The 19,263-nt window shown below is 45.8% G+C and overlaps 1 protein-coding gene and 1 long non-coding RNA gene across 2 annotated transcripts in view; both read left to right on the plus strand.

The window, feature by feature from the left end:
* The window catches only part of LOC123761694 (A-type potassium channel modulatory protein KCNIP1), a gene marked incomplete in the record, with an annotated part of 348,780 nt that overhangs the window by 95,264 nt on the left and 234,253 nt on the right, over positions 1–19,263 (plus strand).
* Positions 9,951–19,263, plus strand: part of LOC138350508 (uncharacterized) — a 24,386-nt gene continuing 15,073 nt past the window's right edge. Inside the window, exon 1 of the long non-coding RNA XR_011222141.1 lies at positions 9,951–10,032. This is a non-coding gene — a long non-coding RNA (uncharacterized lncRNA). The remainder of the gene's footprint in view (positions 10,033–19,263) is intronic.

Raw genomic sequence — 19,263 nt, forward strand, 5'->3', positions numbered from 1 at the left:
TCATACTCACCTATATTTTGGCTACTGTAGGATGGTGAACACCTCAGAGAAGTAAATATATATATATATATATATATATATATATATATATATATATATATATATATATATATATATATATATATATATATATATCGTTTGTTACAGAACCGAAGGAATAAGCAATGAGGTTACGCATTTAATCGAGGTATTCAATACTTTTTCAGGAGATTCTAACAAGGTTGAAAAATGTTGCTAATTCGGGTTGATGCTTGTACGATTATAATACACTGGCATACCAAGGGGCGCCGGAAGGACGCCATCTGGCAACACTGTTTTCCCCCTCCCCCAACACCCAGTGTAAACATGACTGGATTTACTAACTGGTAAGGGAGAGAAATGCGCATCTAAGGTGATATGTGCGCAGCGAGGCTGAGACACGCCTCTACATATTCAAGTGTTGTATTTCATTGACTTTTGAAGATGAGATGATTTCCACGGAAGCGTTCAAGACAGTTTGGATTAAACTCACTTTGAACACAAATTTTATATAACAAGGCTCTGATCACAGCATGATATGGCAACCCGTCCTTTTTAAAAATAACGTCACTTTTGGCTCGTATGCGCCGCTATGGCCAAATTTGGACGTAATTTGAAATGAAATCGACTCACAAAAGTGACGTACTGTACCGTTTTCTGTTTGAGTCGTCCGGCTTACTCGGTAAGGTTAGAAGAGGAAACTTTCAATTAACGTTTTGAAACTTTATGAGAATTTCATGCCCACCTAACCTGTCAGAGGACCCTTAACTTACTGTTGTTGAAAAAAAAATCCCAAATTTATTTTCATGTTTTGTTCATTTTCAAATTACGTCCACTTTCGGCCATACGGGTAAACGGCCAAAAGCGACGTTATTTTTAAGAGGACAGGTTGCTGGATCGTTTATCAACACGTTCATCTCTTAGTTGACAGGAATTACCCTAATAATATCAAGTATCCCCCACTCTAGGGATGCTCCTGGCCTCCCTGATGCCATTTGTCCTCCTGCTCTAGTCCAACCACTTGGGCTGGACGGTAGAGCGACGGTCTCGCTTCATGCAGGTCGGCGTTCAATTCCCGACCCCCCGTCCCATCCAAAATCCTTATCCGGACCCCCTTCCATGTGCTATATAGTCGTAATGGCTTGGCTCTTTCCCGCTGACAGTTTTACGAAACCTCTATACACACTACTCGATCTTAGGATGTATGTTCTTAAAATTCATATTGATCTTTATGGTCAAGATGTAGTTGCCTGCGCATGAATAAAATAGCTGATGCTGTTAGGCTGTTAGGTGTTTGTTTTTATTAGAAAATGAGGTTGTTTGTGTGTTAATGATGTCTTTAGGTGTGGGTGTGGAGATCAAGACAGGCAGCAAGTCACTTTAAGACACATCTGAGACGTTGGCTCCATACACAGCTCTGTTGATCTGTCTCAGCATGTGCTAGCTCCCATTGTTGATCTGTCTCAGCATGTCCTAGCTGCCATTGTTGATCTATCTCAGCATGTCCTAGCTCCCATTGTTGATCTGTCTCAGCATGTCCTAGTTCCCATTGTTGATCTGTCTCAGCATGTCCTAGCTCCCATTGTTGATCTGTCTCAGCATGTCCTAGTTCCCATTGTTGATCTGTCTCAGCATGTCCTAGCTCCCATAGTTCACACGCATCCCAACTGACACCATGGCGCTTAAATATCAGTATTTTCGACAAGTTTCAAAATGACTCAAGTTGCGTAATATAACCTAAATTAATTTTTATTTTATTTTTATATTTTTATACCATTTGCAATGTTGAAAAAGAAACTGGGCCTTTTCAGAATATTTTGCAGTAGTTTGAGTTCGAGATTCGAATTATAGGAGTCCATTTTGTATACAATAGGTTTTGAACATATGCTACCTTTTATTGGGCGGCATATGTTCAGCATTATAATTTGAACATATGCCGTCGTTATAAATATTTTTAGAATTCTTTGGTAGGTGCTGATAGAAGCAAACCTTATTACTGTCATTAGCAAAGTAAATATACTAGAAATTGAGGCCCCAGAAATTAAATATGAATTATCTAGCTTACACATACACACACACACACACACACACACACACACACACACACACAAAAACACACACACACAAACACACACACACACACACACACACACACACACACACACACACACACACACACACACACACACACACACACACACACACACACAAGAAGACAGAAGAGTTAGGGGGACATGATCACCACATTCAAGATTCTGAAGGGAATTGTTAGGGTAGATAAAGACAGTCTATTTAACACAAGAGGAACACGCACAAGGGGACACAGGTGGAAACTGAGTGCCCAAATGAGCCACAGAGATATTAGAAAGAACTTTTTTTGTGTCAGAGTGGTTGACAAATGGAATGCATTAGGGGGTGATGTGGTGGAGGCTGACTCCATACACAGTTTCAAGTGTAGATATGACAGAGCCCGATAGGCTCAGGAATCTGTACACCTGTTGATTGACGGTTGAGAGGCGGGACCAAAGAGCCAGAGCTCAACCCCCGCAAACACAACTAGGTGAGTACAACTAGGTGAGTACACACACAAACACACGCACGCAATGTTTCTCCCAAATCTAGATCATGTCCGTCTCTCCTCCTCTCCTGTAAGCCCGAGAAACTGATATTGTGGGGAGTATCAGGGAGTTTTCTAATGGTTTTAGGAGAGTTTCCTCTCCTTGCTAACGCGAACATTGCTACAATGCAGGACAACGCTCACCTCTCTCTCTCTCTCTCTCTCTCTCTCTCTCTCTCTCTCTCTCTCTCTCTCTCTCTCTCTCTCTCTCTCTCTCTCTCTCTCTCTCTCTCTCTCTCTCTCTGTCTCTCTGTCCGTCTGTCTGTCTGTCTGTCTGTCTGTCTGTCTGTCTGTCTGTCTGTCTCTGTCTGTCCGTCTGTCTGTCTGTCTGTCTGTCTGTCTGTCTGTCTGCCTCTGTCTGACTGTCCGTCTGTCTGTCTGTCTCTCTCTCTCTCTCTCTCTCTCTCTCTCTCTCTCTCTCTCTCTCTCTCTCTCTCTCTCTCTCTCTCTCTCTCTCTCTCTCTCTCTCTCTCTCTCTCCCTCTCTCTCTCTCTCTCCCTCTCTCTCTCAATTTCATATTCCACCAAGAACTCTCCTTCATTAGATACAGTTTAGTTTAGTTTAGATTCATTGAATTTAGATTTTGGCGAATTGAAAATCATTTCAGAAAGCATTTTATAACTGAGAAACTTTTTGCAATTGTCAGTAACTTTGGACGACATTAACAACTTTTAACAACTTGTGGCAACTCACTCAGCTGCGTAATAACACTTAGGGGTCAGAAAATACCAGACTTACTGGCAGGAGACCTATATAAAAATGCGGGAGCCGGGGACAAGAGCTAAATCTTGGGAGAACGAGGTCACGAAGAACATTTAGGGCAGGCAGAGGCATGTATGTAAGGTGTTGTGAGACCCAGGTGTGTGGAGAGTGATAGTGAGTGTCGGTGTGAGGAGAGTGATAGTGAGTGTCGGTGTGAGGAGAGTGATAGTGAGTGTGTCGGTGTGTGGAGAGTGATAGTGAGTGTCGGTGTGAGGAGAGTGATAGTGAGAGTGTCGGTGTGTGAGGAGAGTGATAGTGAGAGTGTCGGTGTGTGGAGAGTGATAGTGAGTGTCGGTGTGAGGAGAGTGATAGTGAGAGTGTCGGTGTGTGAGGAGAGTGATAGTGAGAGTGTCGGTGTGTGAGGAGAGTGATAGTGAGTGTCGGTGTGAGGAGAGTGATAGTGAGAGTGTCGGTGTGTGAGGAGAGTGATAGTGAGAGTGTCGGTGTGAGGAGAGTGATAGTGAGAGTGTCGGTGTGAGGAGAGTGATAGTGAGAGTGTCGGTGTGTGAGGAGAGTGATAGTGAGTATGTCGGTGTGAGGAGAGTGATAGTGAGTGTCGGTGTGAGGAGAGTGATAGTGAGAGTGTCGGTGTGTGAGGAGAGTGATAGTGAGTATGTCGGTGTGAGGAGAGTGATAGTGAGTGTCGGTGTGAGGAGAGTGATAGTGAGAGTGTCGGTGTGTGAGGAGAGTGATAGTGAGTATGTCGGTGTGAGGAGAGTGATAGTGAGTGTGTCGGTGTGAGGAGAGTGATAGTGAGAGTGTCGGTGTGTGAGGAGAGTGATAGTGAGTATGTCGGTGTGAGGAGAGTGATAGTGAGTGTGTCGGTGTGAGGAGAGTGATAGTGAGTGTGTCGGTGTGAGGAGAGTGATAGTGAGTGTGTCGGTGTGTGGAGAGTGATAGTGAGTGTGTCGGTGTGTGAGGAGAGTGATAGTGAGTGTGTCGGTGTGTGAGGAGAGTGATAGTAAGTGTGTCGGTGTGTGGAGAGTGATAGTGAGAGTGTCGGTGTGTGGAGAGTGATTGTGAGTGTGTCGATGTGAGGAGAGTGATAGTGAGTGTGTCGGTGTGAGGAGAGTGATAGTGAGTGTGTCGGTGTGTGAGGAGAGTGATAGTGAGTGTGTCGGTGTGTGGTGATAGTGAGTGTGTCGGTGTGAGGAGAGTGATAGTGAGTGTGTCGGTGTGTGAGGAGAGTGATAGTGAGTGTGTCGGTGTGTGAGGAGAGTGATAGTGAGTGTGTCGGTGTGTGGTGATAGTGAGTGTGTCGGTGTGAGGAGAGTGATAGTGAGAGTGTCGGTGTGTGAGGAGAGTGATAGTGAGTATGTCGATGTGAGGAGAGTGATAGTGAGTGTGTCGGTGTGAGGAGAGTGATAGTGAGTGTGTCGGTGTGAGGAGAGTGATAGTGAGTGTGTCGGTGTGTGGTGATAGTGAGTGTGTCGGTGTGTGGAGAGTGATAGTGAGTGTGTCGGTGTGAGGAGAGTGATAGTGAGTGTGTCGGTGTGTGAGGAGAGTGATAGTGAGTGTGTTGGTGTGTGAGGAGAGTGATAGTGAGTGTGTCGGTGTGTGAGGAGAGTGATAGTGAGTGTGTTGGTGTGTGAGGAGAGTGATAGTGAGTGTGTCGGTGTGAGGAGAGTGATAGTGAGTGTGTCGGTGTGAGGAGAGTGATAGTGAGTGTGTTGGTGTGAGGAGAGTGATAGTGAGTGTGTCGGTGTGAGGAGAGTGATAGTGAGTGTGTCGGTGTGTGAGGAGAGTGATAGTGAGTGTGTCGGTGTGAGGAGAGTGATAGTGAGTGTGTTGGTGTGAGGAGAGTGATAGTGAGTGTGTCGGTGTGAGGAGAGTGATAGTGAGAGTGTCGGTGTGAGGAGAGTGATAGTGAGTGTGTCGATGTGAGGAGAGTGATAGTGAGTGTGTCGGTGTGAGGAGAGTGATAGTGAGTGTGTCGGTGTGTGAGGAGAGTGATAGTGAGTGTGTTGGTGTGTGAGGAGAGTGATAGTGAGTGTGTCGGTGTGTGAGGAGAGTGATAGTGAGTGTGTTGGTGTGTGAGGAGAGTGATAGTGAGTGTGTCGGCGTGAGGAGAGTGATAGTGAGTGTGTTGGTGTGTGGAGAGTGATAGTGAGTGTGTCGGTGTGTGAGGAGAATGATAGTGAGTGTGTCGGTGTGAGGAGAGTGATAGTGAGTGTGTCGGTGTGTGAGGAGAGTGATAGTGAGTGTGTCGGTGTGAGGAGAGTGATAGTGAGTGTGTCGGTGTATGAGGAGAGTGATAGTGAGTGTGTCAGTGTGTGGAGAGTGATAGTGAGTGTGTCGGTGTGTGAGGAGAGTGATAGTGAGTGTGTCGGAGTGTGAGGAGAGTGATAGTGAGTGTGTAGCCTTGAGACTCCCTTCTGAAGAAACACAGAGTTAAACTAGAGAGAACACAGAGAATCTTACAAGAAATATAATAGTTTACTACAATCTTTCAATGCTGGAAAAGAGAGAACGAAGAGAGAAGACACGGTAGCGACGTAGAAGATCCTCAGTAGTGTTGACGAAGTAACATGGGGTTATAGGCTTCAGTTTAGCAACTATTGGACAAAAGATCGTAGATGGAACTTGGAGGTGAATATGTTCATACACTCTTACGTCAACAACAATCCAACTACTTAAATATTGCATTGTGCGGCACATGTTTCTTGCTTGTCTGTTGCTTGTTGCACAGTACTGCCTGAGGGTCATGCTACTGTGGCTTGTACAGTGCTTGTTGCACAGTACTGCCTTAGCACCATATTGCTGTGGCTTCTCTATATATATATATATATATATAGCCTGAAGGCTATATATATATATATATATATATAGCCTTCAGGCACGTAGTACTGTTTAACATGCAGTTTAGTAACGCTATTAAACCTCCTGAGCTCTGTTAGTGCTCAGTATGGCATCCTGTGCTACGAAAGTGTTCTACGGGAACTGGTTGATTGGTTGACTTGGGTTGTGGTGACTCGCCATATTGTGTGTCTCACTGGTGTCAATGATGGGTCCTTACGTCCAGCTACTGCGGCCCTGGAGGCAGTTGTCCTCTCTTAACCTAACAAGGCTAAGCTGGAAGACCCAAACAGAAAACGGAACAGTACGTCACTTTCGTGAGCCGATTTCATTTCAAATTGCGTCAGTTTTGGGCCGTAGTGTGCATACGAGCGAAAAGCGACGTTATTTTGAGAGGACGGGTTGTATATATATGTCACCTGCGTCGCGACGCGATTCTAACGATGCCATTCGTCCTGTCGTTACAGTGTTCATGTCGAATTTGTCCCCCCGTCTACTTCACGATCTCTGTGTTTACACGTGCTGTTATCTTAAATTTCTTCTTCTCGTCTACCGTCCATCTTCTGCCTTCCACACCCACCCATGCCTTCCCTGCAAGTCTCTCTCCTCACGTCTCCCTTCTTCTGCACTCTCACACACACCTTTTTTTAAGGCGTGTGATGTAAATACCATTTTCTCCCGACAGGAGGGTTCCTCTGCGCCTCTTACCCCACCTAGTGCGCCGCTCTCTGCCCTTATATTGACTCCTGTTTCTTCCTCTTTCCTGTACGTTGTGTTATTCGTCGCTCCTGTTCGGTCCTTGTTCTGATTTATTGGTCTCTTGTTTATTGTCTAGTTTCCTTAGAGTTTCTCTCGTCTTGATGTTATGATTTGTTCCTTTTCAAACATTCTCTCTGTTTCTCTCTCTCTCTCTCTCTCTCACTTCTTCCCTTCCTCTTCCAGCAGGTTACTAAGTGCTAAGGGGACCGTCCCCTCACACACCCTTGCACCAGCCAACCTCTCCACCGTCTTCCCCTTTCTTTTGCCCTTAATTTTTCTTGATATTTCTTTAACCCGTTTCTCCTCGACATGACTTTCCCGACTTTTATTTCTTTTTTTTCCCTCATCTCTTTATAATTTCTCATTTCTCAGTACTTACATATTTCTCAGGTGTGTGTGTGTTTGTTTAATGATATTTGCGTGCATGTATTAGTGTATTTGTTCCACCAATACAATGGAGTATAATGTACCCTCAAGACATAATGAGACGCAAGTGTCGTAATGTTTTGAGTGAGTATTATTGTGGATATCTTTTTAGGTTAAGCAAATTTAGCTCTATATATATCTTTCTTGGTCGCTGGTGCCTTTGTCCCTTCTGGGGGAGCTAAGTGTTCACTTGTAAGACACTTTAGAAGTGTACACTTGTAAGACACTTTAGAAGTGTACACTTGTAAGACACTTTAGAAGTGCACATTTGTAAGACACTTTAGAAGTGCCCTACGTCCACATGGTATCCGTGCTAGAGCAGGAGACGTTGATGTTAGACCAGTAGACGTTGAGGTTAAAGCATGAGTCAGTGATGTTACTGTCTCCTGATTGTGATGCTGAATGGTGGGTGAGGAACTCATTGGGAAAATTAAAGACTCACGAGCGGCCAGTTTGCTGTTCCAGCGCCCCAGTGTCGCGGTCCAGAGAGGAAATGCGTGTTGTATCCTGGGCACGACGCACCCACCCTCCGAAGAGCTGGATGAGGTCTTCAAACATTGATTGTTATATGCGTGTTTTTTCTGTAAACTGTAGCAATGTAATAAAATATAATTTAAGAACAAAAAAGAAAATAGGGGTTGGAGGAGAGGAAAATATTAAAGTGTTCAGTGTGAATCCACAAGGTCTTCTCTGAATACTTATGTTTATTTTCTTCCTCGAGGCTGTGGGTCACTACAATTGCACCAAAGGTGGTAGCCCTATCATATATAATATATTATATAGTACATATATATATATATATACTATTATGTATATGACTCTTTCTGTATTTCTCTTCAAAAGACAATTTTAATTTAGACAAATAATTCTTGTAATCTCACGTTATATACACCGTCTTTCTGTCCCCAGGTAAGTGCGCAGATCGCTCTACTCAAGCCGAAGGTCGCCTGGTTAAGGTAAGCTCTTGATGCTTTAAATCTTCCCAGTTTCCTCTATATATCGCAAGTAACTTCTCGTTGAAAAAGGGCGATCTCGAGGGAATTTCGTTTGTCCTCGTCATGGCTATAATGTTGCAAGAATCTCATCTGAACTGTTGTGTGATTTAAGATGTTGAGGACTCTGGAGGTTAAGGTCCACGTGTTCTTGCTCTAGTTTAGTGGAAATATATATCACCGTAATACAAAGATCTAATTCGTGAGGTTATATATATATATATATATATATATATATATATATATATATATATATATATATATATATTTATATATATATATATATATATATATATATATATATATATATATATATATATATATATATATATATATATGCTAGATTGAACGCACAGACCTACACAGGAAAAGTTACATAGACCAAATTAGCTGCTGTACTCGGTAAACACAGTACTTTAGCAAATTGATTTCATATCCTCGTTAATTTCTGCTTAGCCTTGGTTGGCTGTGCAGGAGTTTGGCGTGATAACAGTGAACCCTTTGAGGTTTATCGTTTAAAACAAGGCGGGAGTTGTGTAAAACCCTGGTTTGTGCCTCGGAGAGGCTGCAGGATCCAGTAAGTTCAGTAGAACTTCGGTTTCAATTCCTTTTGACCATGTCGTAGCTCAGTCGATTGGGATGAGAATGCTCTCGGACGCAGGTTCGAATCCTCGTCACGGCCCTTGTGGATTTGTTCAACAAGGCAGGTGTTTGTCGTGACAGTAATAAACACGAGGTTTATCGTCAGGAAAGTGAACATAAAACCAACTGGAAAAAACTTATTGATTCCAAACTTCGCTACCAGCCACCGTCTATGCGAAACACACCCCCAATATTGCATTGCATCAAATTAAAAAATGCGAAGATGAAAGTTAGAATCGTTTCGCACTTTTATATTTCTGTAAAGTGGAGATTATAACTCGTTTACCTGTCCGTCGAGAAAGTTAATTAGTTGCTGGGATCAGGCATACCTGGAGCGTACCTGGACGGGGGGGTTCTGTGAGTTCCTCTATGTCAAAAGCCCGGCTCCATGCCAGGCTCCGCTTGTGATGATAACTTGCTCCAACAGACTGTTGCTTCGAGCGGCCTGCAGGCCCACATGTCCCCTTGTTTACATTTGATGTTTATGATTGGCAAGATATCGAATATGTTCGATATCTTGCACAGAGAGAGAGAGAGAGAGAGAGAGAGAGAGAGAGAGAGAGAGAGAGAGAGAGATGCGTAAGATGAACGAATACGATACTTTGTGATACAGAAAGAGACACAAGTATAGAGAGAATGTAATGATAGAGAAATGAAAATGAAGAGATAGAGCAAGTGAGATAAAAATATGAGGTATAGACAGGGAATGTGAGAGAGACAACGAATAAGGTAGAGATAACGAATTAGGGAGTGAGTGAGCAAGCAAGAGTGAGACGAGACAGGTGAGAGAGAGAGAGAGAGAGAGAGAGAGAGAGAGAGAGAGAGAGAGAGAGAGAGAGAGAGAGAGAGAGAGAGAGAGAGAGAGAGAGACAGACAGACAGACAGAGAGAGAGGGGTGGTGTAGGTGCAAGAGACTCCAGCCATCAGTACGGTGCCAGCCGCCGGAGAGGACGGACGGTCGGGTGCTGCTGGGTCAGTGTGTGCGCGCATCGCGGCCGTCAGTGTGTTGCGTCCCTTACAGTAATCCAACCTTATCTTCCCCTTATCCCTTATATATTATCTCCTTATCCCTTATAAATTATCTCCGTATCCCTGTGGCTTTATTAATTTTTAGTATTGCATTTTACACCAAACTTTTGAGCGAAAATGGAGTGCGTCGGGAATTTTTGTCTTCAAATGTGGAGCGGTGAAACGGACTTTGGTTCCAGCAAGTGGTTTGTCCAGCTGAGAGTGCACGCGCGTGCCCGCTAACACGCTGTTTGTCCAGCTGAGAGTGCACGCGCGTGCTCGCTAACAAGCTGTTTGTCCAGCTGAGAGTGCACGCGCGTGCTCGCTAACGAATGGTTTGTCCAGCTGACAGTGCACGCGCGTGCTCGCTAACAAGCTATTTGTCCAGCTGACAGTGCACGCGCGTGCTCGCTAACAAGCTATTTGTCCAGCTGACAGTGCACGCGCGTGCTCGCTAACACTCTGTTTGTCCAGCTGACAGAGCACGCGCGTGCTCGCTAACACGCTGTTTGTCCAGCTGAGAGTGCACGCGCGTGCCCGCTAACACGCTGTTTGTCCAGCTGAGAGTGCACGCGCGTGCTCGCTAACAAGCTGTTTGTCCAACTGAGAGTGCACGCGCGTGCCCGCTAACACGCTGTTTGTCCAGCTGAGAGTGCACGCGCGTGCTCGCTAACAAGCTGTTTGTCCAGCTGAGAGTGCACGCGCGTGCTCGCTAACAAGCTGTTTGTCCAGCTGAGAGTGCACGCGCGTGCTCGCTAACAAGCTGTTTGTCCAACTGAGAGTGCACGCGCGTGCCCGCTAACACGCTGTTTGTCCAGCTGAGAGTGCACGCGCGTGCCCGCTAACACGCTGTTTGTCCAGCTGAGAGTGCACGCGCGTGCTCGCTAACAAGCTGTTTGTCCAGCTGAGAGTGCACGCGCGTGCTCGCTAACGAATGGTTTGTCCAGCTGACAGTGCACGCGCGTGCTCGCTAACAAGCTATTTGTCCAGCTGACAGTGCACGCGCGTGCTCGCTAACACTCTGTCCAGCTGACAGTGCACGCGCGTGCCCGCTAACAAGCTGTTTGCCCAGCTGTCACCACACGCTAAAAATATTATTTGCTCTAAATATATTAAAATATGTATTACAAAAATATATTATAATACACCCATATGGGTGTATATTTTAGGGGTTAAGTTGATGAATTTGTTTAAAAAAAAGCAGTTGATGAGTTGATGTGTTCGTCAAAGAGCGTTGTCACCGTTGACACAATCTACAGCAGTTCACCGTTGACAGTCCCCGCGCCTGTAGGCAGTGAAATCATAGATCAGGATCTTGTAGCTGTAATCTTAGCCTATCGTGTACCTGGTTACTGTGCGGAGCTCCTGTGGTGAGCGCTCAGTACTGTGTCACAGTGATGGTGTTCTTGAGACATGGGGGGGGGGAGGGGGTACTGTGCACTGGTAGATCTGTTGAAGACATGGGGGGGTACTGTGCACTGGTAGATCTGTTGAAGACATGGGGGGGTACTGTGCACTGGTAGATCTGTTGAAGACATGGGGGGGGGTACTGTGCACTGGTAGATCTGTTGAAGACATGGGGGGGTACTGTGCACTGGTAGATCTGTTGAAGACATGGGGGGTACTGTGCACTGGTAGATCTGTTGAAGACATGGGGGGGTACTGTGCACTGGTAGATCTGTTGAAGACATGGGGGGGGGTACTGTGCACTGGTAGATCTGTTGAAGACATGGGGGGGTACTGTGCACTGGTAGATCTGTTGAAGACATGGGGGGGTACTGTGCACTGGTAGATCTGTTGAAGACATGGGGAGGGGTACTGTGCACTGGTAGATCTGTTGAAGACATGGGGGGGTACTGTGCACTGGTAGATCTGTTGAAGACATGGGGGGGTACTGTGCACTGGTAGATCTGTTGAAGACATGGGGGGGGGGAGGACTGTGCACTGGTAGATCTGTTGAAGACATGGGGGGGGGGAGGACTGTGCCAAAAAAATTCAGAAAATATTAAGATTGTACACACAGAAATTACAGTAGCGTGGATACATCATATGAGATTGAGAAGAGTGCGTTTGTTTACCCTAAAGGTGGAGGCGTGGGGGGGGGGAGGGGGAACCTGGCTACAGTTAAACTGCCCGTTTGGTGTCCCAGAAGATCGGTGCCGGGTGCAGTGCTCGAGTGTGTGATGTAGAGGCCCCAGGCCCCAGCACCCCGGGTGTAGAGGACGGAGCGGCTCGGTGAGTAAAGCACGACCCTCGTATCCAATCACCACCGCCAGCACGGGAGAGGAACACATACACGTGACCACTCCTAATATGTCCCTCACACTTGGATAAGTCACACTTACGAACAACGAACTCTCTAAGTCATTTCCCAGGCGAGAGATTTCTTTTCCGAGGTCTGCTGAGAGGTATTTGGTATCATTTTTAGTGTTTTGAAGGTGTTTGTGTGTGTGTGTGTGTGTGTGTGTGTGTGTGTGTGTGTGTGTGTGTGTGTGTGTGTGTGTGTGTGTGTGTGTGTGTGTGTGTGTGAGGAAGTGTACTAGGTCCTTCTTCCCACCTAAGAACGACCCCTCTTCGAGGTCCTCAAATAGAATTTCCGTAACTAATATAATCTGATCATCTAGGAAATAACAGCTTTCATTACTGTCTTGCGCCTTCACTTCCGTCTAAGACGTCGCCGAGACAGTATAGAGTGTGGGCGGGAAGACGACACACAGGCAAGTAAAGGAGAGAGAGACACGAGGACGAAGAGGAGCTAGAGACGGGAAGGAGAACAACGTGAAGAGAAATGTCTAAAGGGAAATGAAAATAATGTGAAGTGTGCTTTAGTAATTTGGAGGAGTGAGAAGAGACTTAGTTGGCATGGGATGGGGGGTGAGGGGGGGGGGGAGGGGGCTTAGAGGAGAAACTGGATGGTTGCTTAAGTTGGTTGGTTTAGGGTACTGGTTTAAGGTACTGGTTTAGGGGTACTGGTTTTGGGTACTGGTTTAGGGTACTGGTTTAAGGTACTAGTTTAGGGGTACTGGTTTAAGGTACTGGTTTAGGGGTACTGGTTTTGGGTACTGGTTTAGGGTACTGGTTTAGGGGTACTGGTTTAGGGTACTGGTTTAGGGTACTGGTTTAAGGTACTGGTTTAGGGGTACTGGTTTAGGGTACTGGTTTAGGGTACTGGTTTAAGGTACTGGTTTAGGGGTACTGGTTTAGGGTACTGGTTTAGGGGTAATGGTTTAAGGTACTGGTTTAGGGGTACTGGTTTAAGGTACTGGTTTAGGGGTACTGGTTTAGGGTACTGGTTTAGGGGTACTGGTTTAGGGTACTGGTTTAGGGGTAATGGTTTAAGGTACTGGTTTAGGGGTACTGGTTTAGGGTACTGGTTTAGGGGTACTGGTTTAAGGTACTGGTTTAGGGGTACTGGTTTAGGGGTACTGGTTTAAGGTACTGGTTTAGGGGGACTGGTTTAGGGTACTGGTTTAGGGGTACTGGTTTAGGGTACTGGTTTAGGGGTACTGGTTTAAGGTACTGGTTTAGGGGTACTGGTTTAGGGTACTGGTTTAGGGTACTGGTTTAAGGTACTGGTTTAGGGGTACTGGTTTAGGGTACTGGTTTAGGGTACTGGTTTAAGGTACTGGTTTAGGGGTACTGGTTTAGGGTACTGGTTTAGGGTACTGGTTTAAGGTACTGGTTTAAGGTACTGGTTTAGGGGTACTGGTTTAGGGTACTGGTTTAGGGGTACTGGTTTAGGGGTACTGGTTTAGGGGTACTGGTTTAAGGTACTGGTTTAGGGGTACTGGTTTAGGGTACTGGTTTAGGGTACTGGTTTAGGGTACTGGTTTAAGGTACTGGTTTAGGGGGACTGGTTTAGGGTACTGGTTTAGGGGGACTGGTTTAAGGTACTGGTTTAGGGGTACTGGTTTAGGGGTACTGGTTTAGGGTACTGGTTTAAGGTACTGGTTTAGGGGTACTGGTTTAGGGGTACTGGTTTAAGGTACTGGTTTAGGGGTACTGGTTTAGGGGTACTGGTTTAGGGGTACTGGTTTAAGGTACTGGTTTAGGGGTACTGGTTTAGGGTACTGGTTTAAGGTACTGGTTTAGGGGGACTGGTTTAGGGTACTGGTTTAGGGGTACTGGTTTAAGGTACTGGTTTAGGGGTACTGGTTTAGGGGTACTGGTTTAGGGTACTGGTTTAGGGTACTGGTTTAAGGTACTGGTTTAGGGGGACTGGTTTAGGGTACTGGTTTAGGGGGACTGGTTTAAGGTACTGGTTTAGGGGTACTGGTTTAGGGGTACTGGTTTAGGGTACTGGTTTATGGTACTGGTTTAAGGTACTGGTTTAGGGGGACTGGTTTAGGGTACTGGTTTAGGGTACTGGTTTAGGGTACTGGTTTAAGGTACTGGTTTAGGGGTACTGGTTTAAGGTACTGGTTTAGGGGGACTGGTTTAAGGTACTGGTTTAGGGGTACTGGTTTAGGGTACTGGTTTAGGGGTACTGGTTTAGGGGTACTGGTTTAGGGGTACTGGTTTAGGGGTACTGGTTTAAGGTACTGGTTTAGGGGTACTGGTTTAGGGTACTGGTTTAGGGGGACTGGTTTAAGGTACTGGTTTAGGGGTACTGGTTTAGGGTACTGGTTTAGGGGTACTGGTTTAAGGTACTGGTTTAGGGGTACTGGTTTAGGGGGACTGGTTTAAGGTACTGGTTTAGGGGTACTGGTTTAGGGTACTGGTTTAGGGGGACTGGTTTAGGGGTACTGGTTTAGGGTACTGGTTTAGGGTACTGGTTTAGGGGGACTGGTTTAGGGTACTGGTTTAGGGGTACTGGTTTAGGGTACTGGTTTAGGGGTACTGGTTTAAGGTACTGGTTTAGGGGTACTGGTTTAGGGTACTGGTTTAGGGGTACTGGTTTAGGGGTACTGGTTTAGGGTACTGGTTTAGGGGTACTGGTTTAGGGGTACTGGTTTAGGGTACTGGTTTAGGGGTACTGGTTTAAGGTACTGGTTTAGGGGTACTGGTTTAGGGGTACTGGTTTAGGGGTACTGGTTTAGGGGTACTGGTTTAGGGTACTGGTTTAGGGGGACTGGTTTAGGGGTACTGGTTTAGGGTACTGGTTTAGGGTACTGGTTTAGGGTACTGGTTTAAGGTACTGGTTTAGGGGTACTGGTTTAGGGTACTGGTTTAAGGTACTGGTTTAGGGGTACTGGTTTAGGGTACTGGTTTAAGGTACTAGTTTAGGGTACTGGTTTAAGGTACTGGTTTATAGGTACTGGTTTAGGGTACTGGTTTAGGGGTACTGGTTTAAGGTACTAGTTTAGGGTACTGGTTTAAGGTACTAGTTTAGGGTACTGGTCACTATGGCCATCAGACACAAGAGTTGTCAAATTATCTTGACAACCGTCAAGATAATTTACCATTTTCTCTTGATGTGTTGTCGTTTTCTGAATATTTTTTTGCAAAGGCAAAAAAAAATGTTGGTAGACCATTTAATTTTAGCCAAAAAGTATTTGGGTTTGACGTCGATATTTTACGATCTATCGGAGAATTTGAATTGTTTACGGCAGGAATCGCACTAACAATTGAGACGGGTTTTAAACCAGTCTCGACAACAAATAAAAACAAAATACTTTTCTTTTTATTCAACTTTTTTTTTTTTTAGATACAAAATATTGGACATATAAAGCCAATTCAGAATGTTTAAAGAAATGTTTGACTTTCGTGTATTTTGACCTGTTAACCGTGGACTCTTGTGCCACATCTCAGTGTGTGTGCGAGCCATCAGGATTGTTGTTGTTTAAGATTCAGCTAATGGGAACAAAAAGTTCCAAGTAGCACGGGCTATGGTGAGCCCGTAGTGGAGTTACCTGGCACAGGAGCGGGGCAAGTAGCACGGGCTATGGTGAGCCCGTAGTGGAGTTACCTGGCACAGGAGCGGGGCAAGTAGCACGGGCTATGGTGAGCCCGTAGTGGAGTTACCTGGCACAGGAGCGGGGCAAGTAGCACGGGCTATGGTGAGCCCGTAGTGGAGTTACCTGGCACAGGAGCGGGGGTTGTAACTGTGGCCATCAGGACCTCTGGGCTATTCTACTATTCCTTCATACAACACAAATCTGATTTGTGGAATATTGTTGCTTGAAGTGTATTTCAAATTTGATCTCGTCTCAAAGCCAAAAACCAAAAATCAGACTAGAGAAGCAACCATATTTACAGGAGAGTAACTTTCCTGAGGTTTTTCCTCTCTGGGTAAATGTTGTAAACGCCTTAAGAACGTGATGGTTGAGTGGTATTGAGAGTGGTGATAGTCCACCCTGTTACTTTAAATATTGGTGTGGGTGTGTGGGCGTGTGCGTGTGTGTGGGCGTGTGCGTGTGTGGGGGCGTGTGCGTGTGTGTGGGCGTCTGGGTTTGGCATGTGGGTTGAATTTTATTACAATGCTACAGTTTACAGAGAACACACACATGTATAACCATATAACAATCAAATAACAATATATAACAATATAACTCTCTCTTCTCCCTCTCTCCCTCTCTCCCTCTCTCCCACTCTTCCCCCCCCCCCCTCCCTCACCATATTTATCTCCCTGTGAAACAAAGTGTCTCTATATTGCCGCCTTCTTAAGCCCTACTTCTTAATTTGGCGGGATAAGTTAAGATAAATCTTCAGCAGCAATATACACCGTCCACTCGTATACCTTCCCGGCTCCCTGCACCAGGAAAGTTATGTTCTCACACCTATGTTTTTCTCTCTGTAAACACGCAGGATTATCTTGCTGGCCATCGGCGTAGATGGCGCTCCCGTGAGCGTGGTCACTGTCCCCCGACAACCTGTCCCCCGACAACCTGTCCTCCGACAACCTGTACTCCGACAACCTGTCCTCCGACAACCTGTCCTCCAACAACCTGTCCTCCAACAACCTGTCCTCCAACAACCTGTACTACGACAAACTGTCCTCCAATAACCTGTCCTCCAATAACCTGTCCTCCAACAACCTGTCCTCCGACAACCTCTCCTCCGACAACCTGTCCTCCGACAACCTGTCCTCCGACAACCTGTCCTCCTCCAAAGAACGTCGCTTTTCGATCGTATGCCTTACTTTAGGCCAAAAAATCATCGTACTAGAAAATGGAAGCGGATCGCGAAAGTGACATACTGTCCCGTTTTCTGTTTTGGGTCCACTGGTAGGTTAGGAAAGACCACGTTAAACTGACCGTTTTCTTGACGTCGGCAAACTTTAGGATGACGAACTGGGCCACGCTCTACCCCCTGTGTCTGCTAGCGTGTGTGAGCCACACTCACCTGACCTGAACTGTTTATCTTGAGTTGTGAAAGATTCCGAAATTACGGGCTCACCATAGCCCGTGCTACATGGACACTTCGTTCTGAGTAGCTAAATCTAAAGCAACAACAACAACACAACGATTCCGAAAGAGGAATCCACGTAGCGGTAAGTTTGGCGCCAAAACCAGTCTGCAAGAACTGTCTTATCAAGATTATTATTCAATGTTCTACAACGTTGGTGAGATAGGAGATAATTGACTTTCTACTCAAATGAACGCCTGCAACTGACAGGAGATTGTTGGTCAATCAAACGCCTCCATTCATAGCGTGTCGTAAGCGCCGGTAGTATTTAGAAACAGTTGATTGACAGTTGAGAGGCGGGCCGAAAGAGCAGAGCTCAACCCCCGCAAGAACAACTAGGTGAATACACATACCAGGACGCAGCCCGTAACAGCTGTCTAACTCCCAGATACCTATTTACTGCTAGGTACCAGGGGCATCAGAGTGAAAGAAACTCTGCCCTTTGTTTCCGCCGGTACCGGGAATCAAACCCGGGCCACAAGATTACGTATCCAGCGTGCTGTCCACTCAGCCACCAGGCGTCCACTCAGCCCTGTGTGTGTGTGTGTGTTCTTAATTTAGTGAACCATTGATTATTTGTTCATGTTATTATGTTATGTTATTTTGTGTGCGTGATGAAGTGTGGGCTTACCTGCAGGGCTTTGGTGGGCCGAGCCATCAGTCCCAGGAGAGCCTCCCCCTCGTTTAGTGGAGTGCTAACCCTATTTTTATTGTGTTGTGCTGCAAGTGCCATGTATGTTTACATTTGGTGGTTATTATTGGCCCGAACAGTATTTTCCAGATGTGTTGTGTTGTGTAGTGATCCGGGACGAGGGGTCATCAGTGGGGGCTCACTCTGGCCTGGTGTTGTTGCTGGTGACACACACAAACATGCTTCCTTTGGAGCCTTTGGAATAGAATTTGACATATACATGTGCAGGCGATGAGTCACAATAACGTGGCTGAAGTATGTTGACCAGACCACACACTAGAAGTTGAAGGGACGACGACGTTTCGGTCCGTCCTGGACCATTTTCAAGTCGATTGAGAATGGTCCAGGACGGACCGAAACGTAGACATATCCATATTAAAGCCTTCCAAGTCTCTAGCAGACTGAGACTCGTCTCATTCAGACGGTGTCTTCACTATCCAACTTCACTAGTTGTCCATAATATTTATTTTCAAACTATCTCTAATTTAGACTTTTTAATTTAGTGTCTTGGGATAAGTAAGTCGACTACGGGGGAAGGCATCATCTGCTGACGAGAAAATCATGTAACCTCGTGATACCTGTTGCCGATTTCTAGAGTTCTTCTGTCTCGTGGCCAACTTTTCCTAGTGATTGTCTGGTCTGTGTGGGAGCTTGTCCTCGTAGCCCGAAGACCAGCTGTCACAGCCGACGACCAGCTGTCACAGGCAGGTTGACCCGGTAACCCCGCCACAAACTGGTTCAGTTCTCTCCTGAAAGCCTCCGCTGTAATGTACGGTAAATAAGGTCTTGCCTCGAGTCCTGGGCTACAGTTTACTGATACCTTCAGTTTACAGCCTCAGAGGTACAGGGGAATATCATCACTCAAGATTCAGACACCTACCTTAACATACAGTGTCCTCAACCTGTCGAGTACTTGCACTCAAACTGTACTGTTTAACGGTACTTCGTATTCAGTAATATATTATTTTATATTATTAATCGGAATCATGGAATTCCTGGATGTTTGTGCCTTGTTGCAGTACCGAGCACTGTGGTTAAGATGCCACGGTGTACTCCCTCTGGGCCAAGAGATTGTCGTATTAAGATGAGTTAATGTAACCGAAACGTCGTCGTCCCTTCAACTTCTAGTGTGTGGTCTGGTCAAGTTAATGTTATCAGTTCTCAAACCCTTAAATCCCGTGCTGTTTTTACCAATGTTAATCTTC

Source organism: Procambarus clarkii, chromosome 5 (assembly GCF_040958095.1).
Source record: "Procambarus clarkii isolate CNS0578487 chromosome 5, FALCON_Pclarkii_2.0, whole genome shotgun sequence".
Lineage (NCBI taxonomy): Eukaryota > Metazoa > Arthropoda > Malacostraca > Decapoda > Cambaridae > Procambarus > Procambarus clarkii.